This window comes from Arachis ipaensis, chromosome B2, assembly GCF_059453495.1.
Source record: "Arachis ipaensis isolate K30076 ecotype BB chromosome B2, ASM5945349v1, whole genome shotgun sequence".
In the NCBI taxonomy this organism is placed as follows: Eukaryota; Viridiplantae; Streptophyta; class Magnoliopsida; order Fabales; family Fabaceae; genus Arachis; species Arachis ipaensis.
Genome location: NC_142437.1, coordinates 17,530,872 through 17,537,714, shown reverse-complemented (window position 1 = coordinate 17,537,714; position 6,843 = coordinate 17,530,872). Strand labels below are relative to the sequence as shown.

General features: G+C 36.6%; 1 pseudogene; it reads left to right on the top strand.

The window, feature by feature from the left end:
* Positions 1-5,105: 5,105 nt before the first annotated feature.
* Positions 5,106-6,162, top strand: LOC148573166 (uncharacterized; annotated as a pseudogene).
* Positions 6,163-6,843: the final 681 nt, after the last annotated feature.

The window sequence follows — 6,843 nt, the reverse complement described above, 5'->3', positions numbered from 1 at the left end:
CGCACTAAAAGTCCAGGCGTTACCTACTTCTACACCTTTAATTTCATACTATATTTATTTAATATTAAACCTTCACGAATACAAACCGAAATTTTAATTAAGAAAAGCGAAAAACCTTTACTTTAAATCACTTAATCACAAAGGTATATATTCACATAGCATTATATACATAGACTTATTCAAAGATTCTCAAATACAAGTCTTATCCCTCTAAAAACCAAAACAATAAACGACGAGAGAAAAAATAAAACCTAAGACTGAACTAAATACTGAAATACGAATACATATATACATAAAACTTTGTAGTTCGGTCGCGGCTCCGTGCTTAGGATTCCTGATCCTGCCGCTGAAAAAGAAACCTGTAGGGGGGGTGAGAATATCATCCTCGCAGGTTCTGAGTAAGGACAGTGAATGCCGTGAGAGTAAAGAAATAAATTGCAAATAATTACTTTATAACTTTAAAAGACTTTAGTTAGTTCTCTATAAATTAAATCATTCTAAGCAAATCCCAGTCATGTCATTCAGTTTTGAGTTTCAATAATCAGTTCTCGGTTATCTTAATCCCTGACATATACAGAAACCAACAAGCACAAGTACACACGCAATACAAGCACACAACCAATTCACGCATAAATCAAATATAAGAAAATTCACAAATAATACAGCACAACACACAGGAACACTCATGCAATTCACACAAATGCATATAATGAATGCATTTCCTATGCAGGCCATGAATTTATGCGTCAGTTGTCTACTCGCAACTCGACGTTACCCAGGACAAACCCCAAATATGGTTTCTCCACTGTGTCAGTCAGGCACATTGGTATCATCATGGGCAAACCCATGTCAATCAGGATACCTCGCCATCACAGGTTTACCCGTGTCAGTTATGCCGGATCATAATCGTAATAATTTTTGCTAGCATCTCTAATGTGCATCACAGTGAAATAGACTATCAGTTAGGCGGACATTCCCGCATTAACAACCTTAGGCTATCAGTTAGGCGGGTGCTCCTGCATTAGTAATTGGCACAAAGCCCAATAAAAAAACCAATTCTTAATTATGTTTTTCATTTATAGTTTCTGATTCCTTTTCTTTTTTGTCATACCTCCGCATCACCAAATAATCAATCACACCTTCGCATTACCACATAATCATTCACACCTCTACATCACCAGAAAGATACACTTTTAGTCATTCATCAATCGTAACCGCAAAATGTGTAGTTTATACGTATCCAAACTTCTTTAACGTTTAGTCAAGAATAAAAAATTCCTTTTCTTAATAAACCGAATTCAAATCATAACTTAAAACAAAATCTTTTCTCAATAAATTGAACTTAAAACATAATACTTTTCTTAATAAATCAAAATCAAATAATATAATTCTTAAGTAAAATTTTCTTTTAAATAACGCATTACACAAAGCCTCGGAGTTTTATAAAAATTTCTGCAGCATTTTCTCTAAAATTCGGGCTTTGCCACTCTTCAAGGGTCTCAACCAAACCATTTTCAATTCTCAATTCATTACCAATAAATCAAACCAATATTTTCTCAAACTCTTTCCAATGGTTTCAAACCCAAGTCACTCCTTAATATAAATGTATAACTCAAACTTTCAATACAAAATCCTTTTCTCAATATAAGTAAATGTGTAAATCAGATCTTTTCCAACATAGAATTATTTCTCAAAATAAGCCTATAAATCGGATTTCTAATACAAAGATCGTTTTTTAATATAAATATATATAAATCATATTTCTAAAATAAATCACTTTTTTGTATACTTTTACAAGAACTCGGACAAAATCTCCCCTTAAAATTAGACTTCACCACCTTTATGGATTCCTTCCTTCTCAACAACTCTTCAACATTCCCTCAATAATTTATCAGACAAAAGATTTTAAATAATCAACTCATTGCTAATCCTTAATTCACATTTTAATTTAACTTTAAAAGTCCTTTAAAGGTTTGGAAAAAGGATTTATTATTCTTTTAAATCACTCAACTCCTCTAAGCCTTTATTTACATCTTTTAATTTGAAAATACAACCATAGCTTTCATTTACAAACACCGCAAGTACATTTCATCCAATGTAATGAAAATTTCTAGCAAATCATTCACATAGAAATACAATCGCATACTTGTTTCCAATTCATATATAGTCAACTTTCATCACAATCAGCTAAAAATCACAATTTTCAACAATCCCAAATAATAAGGAAATTAACACATATTTATCAAGTTCAGCCATTTTCACAGTTACAAATCCTACTCAAATTTATCATTCAATTAGTCCAGACAATCATAAATTATTTGCAATTAATTAATAAACTTTTTGGGCATTCATAAATTAAAAACTTATACTTTTAGAACAAACCCCCTACCTCAGTTAGTTGAAACCGTCGAATTTAAATGCGATAAACCCACCTATTCTAAATTCACAGCAACAACGTCAACAACAAACTCAAATCGAACTAGCAATAACAGCGACGTCAGTGAGGGCAGCCCCGACAACCACATGCAACTCAACCGAAACCTCCAATCCACAACAATGAAAATCACACTAGCAGTACCCACGACAGTGGCTGGAAGAGCAGCGGCTATGGCAGCAGCAGCCGCAGCAGAGCTTCAACAGCGGGGGTTCTCCATGGCGGTGACATGCAAGGACAGCTCCTCTATCTCGTCGGGGTTCTAGGCCTGTGTCTCCTCTCTCTTGTCTGGGCTCGACGGCGATGGCACAACTGGGTCAGTGGCAGCGGCTTCTTCAACGGTGGTGACAAAACACGGTGATGGTGAGGCGTGGTGGCTCCTTCTCGCACGTCTTCCTCCTCTGCGATGGTGATGCTCCTCACGGCTCCATCGACGGCGACGGAACATCAGCGACGCCACATGGTTGTGGCAGCGTGATCTCTCTCTCTCTCTCTCTCTCTCTCTCTCTCTCAGCTCTCCTCCCTCGCGTACGGCTCCTCCGTGAAGGCGACGGCGGCATCAGGACACGGCAGCGGCGAGGCAGTGGCCGCTCCTCTTGGCTCTCTCGGATTTCTCTCTCTCCTCTGTTTCTTTCCTTCTCTTCTCCTTGTGTCCGTGTTAGGGGTGTACATGACCTGGCTCGACCCGAAGACCTGGCCCGGCTCCGAACACTTTAAGGGCTAATTTAGTGTGATTTCATCGGGTCTAGGGCCGGGTAAGGATCTCAAAAATAGATCCGGTCATTATTTTGGGTCGGGTCCGGACCATGGCTCGGGTCACCCAAACTCGGCCCGGTAGCCTGGTCATCATACACAATTAATATTTTGTGTTATTAGTGATGGATGATGGCTATTCTTATGTGGAATTTAAATATTATAAACCTTAATATTTTGTGTTATTAGTCATTATAAGATTATAAGTTAATGTTTTATGTATAAAATGCATAAGACTTTAGACTAATGCATAATATTGTGTTATTTGTATTGATTTAAATATTTGGTGTTATTAGATAATATTAGTATTGATTATGGTTATGCTTTAATTTTAGAGAAGAGTTGGTTCTTGTTATATTTTTTTAAGTGAATTTTACTAGTGAATTGTGAAATAATGGTTAGAGATTAGGTGATTTTTATATGCTAAAGACCCGGTTTTTACCCGGCCCAAAGGTGCGTAGGTTTCATCGGGTCTAGGATCGGGTTAGGGTCTAAAAATTAGGCTATATTTTGGGCTGGATCTGGGTTAAGCCAAACCTGGTGTGGCCCGGCTCATGTACACTCCTAGTCCGTGTGTGTTTTATGTATGGGTGTCATGTGTGGTTGTGGATAGGGTAAAGGGAAAAGGGATGGCGGTGGTGAGTTAGGGTTAGGTAAAATTAGGATTTTGATTTGGGAATTAAGATTTGGGTAGAGTATTAATTTGAAACCAAATTTAATCTAATATAATTAATTTTAAAAATACTATTTATTTTTTAAATTATAAATTATTTTTAATTAAATATTCTAATTTTAAATTTGAGATAAATAAATAAATTTTCTTTTAGTTTATAATATTAATCAAAATTTTTAATTATTCAATTTAAATTTATAAAACTTTTATTATTTTCAATTATTAAAATATTAAATCCCTAATATGAAAATACTCAATTATTTAGATAATTTTTAAACTCAAAGTATCATAAAATTTAATTTAATTACCTTTTAGAAAAATAATTTTCTTTAAATAAAATTATCAACAAATATAATAAATCATAAATAACTCAATATTTAATTTTCAAAAGCTCGGGTTGTTATACCGACAACGGTGAGGTTTAGTTTGTTCAATTCAAAATGGAGAGACGAACATAATAGTGTGGTCGGTGGTGGAAGAAGACACCAGAAGTATGACCGACATGGATAAAAATGTTGCAGGTGGAAATAAAGGTGGTTGAGGACGACTCATGCCGGTGCGTTTGGCGGCAGTGGAGGGTGGAGTTTTATTTGTTTAACTTTGAACGACACGATGGAGAGGATAGGACGGTTGGCGATGGATGAAAACATCAAAACGAGCTCAAAATACAATTGGAAGAAGCACGACTATTAGAGGTGGACAAGGAGTTTTTGGCGGCATGTGGAGGCGCGTCCAATGGTGAATGATAGTGTTGTTTAGCTTATTAGACTACGGAAGACAACATGGAGAGGATGATCTAATTGGTGAGGTGAGAAAGTATCAAAGTAGTGACAAAAGAGAACGAAAAATAGCATGGAGAAAAAGTGTGAAAAACATGATAATTTTATCGAAAGTAAAATAATCTACTTCAAGGAGGATACTATGACTCTAATACCATGTCAGAAAGGTAAGAGAGAGTAGTAGAGAAAAAAATTATGTATATTCAAGTTGTGTAGAATGATATAATATACAAAGATATTTATATGTGGAGTAAATAGTCATTTCTGACCATGAAAGATTTGGATGCTAACAAAACTGACCATGAAAAATTGAAATTAAATTTATACCCATATAAGATACATTTTATCCGACAAAAATGACCAATCTTTAAATTTTTGTTGATAATTCAGTAAATACCCCTCTTCTTTACTCTTCACAAATCCAAACACACTCTTCTCACTTCTCTCTTCACATCTTCTTCTAATAATGGAATCACCATGCACCACCGCCATAAGATCCGACTCCACTTCCTTATCCGAATTCGAGTTTTGGATGCTCCAAAATCCCTCCTTTCCTCCGCCCAATCTCTACTCTGCCTATGAACTCTTTGTCGACGGCGTCCTCCTCTCTCTCTACCTCCTCCCATCCAAACCCGATCCACCACCCAACCCGGAACAGCTCACAACCTCTTGAGACCCTGACGCTTCCTCATCAGCCGCCATAATAACCAAATCTTCCACTTTCACCACCACTCTCTCCACATCGAAGTGTTGGAAGGACATTTTCAAGAAGAAACACAAAAAACAACAACACAAAAGAGAAAGAGAAGTAGAAGGGAAAAGAGAAGAAGAAAGAGATTAAGAGAATGGGTAGCGAATCGGGTTTTGCGGCAGAACTAAATATTAATATATGGTCCTTCTCCAGGAGCAGGTCTGCTAGAAACGCTATCACCCGACACAAATTACTTGTCAGAGCTTCGTCTTCGAACCGAAAAGTGAACAACATGCCATGTTCCCAAAGTAACTCTATCGGAGATTCCAAGTGCAAGAAGTGGTCGAGCAGCCCAGGCCGTCCCGGAGTTCACGTGGGCCAGACAAGCCCGGTGTGGCAGGTCCGCCGTACTAAGAACAGCAAGAACACTGACGCGCAGGACAACGACAGTGTCGAAGCCAAGAAGAGGGAAAGTACCACATGTTAGCAGAGAGGGACCAAAGCGAGGGTGTTGAATATGAACGTTCCAATGTGCATTGGTTCCATGCAGCACTTGAGTTGTAGATGCGACAAGAATGGTGGTGCTGTTAGATGTGACGAGGTCGAGAATGGTGTTGGAGTTAGTGATGGTCAATGGAAAAGGGAGGGTGAGGGGATAGAACAAAGATGTGGGAAAAATATTCTGAGGAAGAATGTCCTACCACGCACCTTCCGCACTTCCAACCGAAATCTCATTTCAATTGATAACAATCATTATCATCATCACATAATCGTAATCGTCACTAATCAACCTCAATATTCCTCAAAAACACAGTCCTTAAACCAAAATTAATCACTTAATTAGATTCAAAGTTATAAAAATTTTAGTAGCACCTTCCCTAAAACCCAGACATTACCACCCTTCAAGAGTTCCATCCAAATAACATTTATCAACCCTTTTCAACAATTTTAAAATCAAACCATTCCTCAATATAAACATATAAATCAGATTTCCAACACAAAACTATTTCTCAATATAAATATATAAATCATATTTCCAACAGAAAACCATTTTTCAATATAAATATATAAATAAGATTTCCAAATCAAGTTTTTATTAACTACCACAATGCCAACTCAATCAATAAAAAAAAAAAACAATCACATTCACCCAAAATAACTCAGTCAATCCATAAGACTCACATAATCACCAAAAATTATATTTCTCGCATCAATATCGATTTATAACAATTTCATAAGAATCAAAAGAGTTTGTTTTAAGAAAAGCCCGTATCTTGAATAGTCAAAATCCATAAAACCAAACGTGCCTAAAAACCCTTTTCTCTCGGCCCCCAATTAGCGGCATCAAATCTGACTATTTTCCGCAGCAGCAACAACCACAAAAGCACCATGCGACAACAGTAGCTTAACCCTGAGATATTAATGTCACGTAATCCTCAGTAATATATAACAGAACATCGACTATAGGTTCAGAACAAGGAACAACTTATCGTAATTATGAATAAGCGAGAGA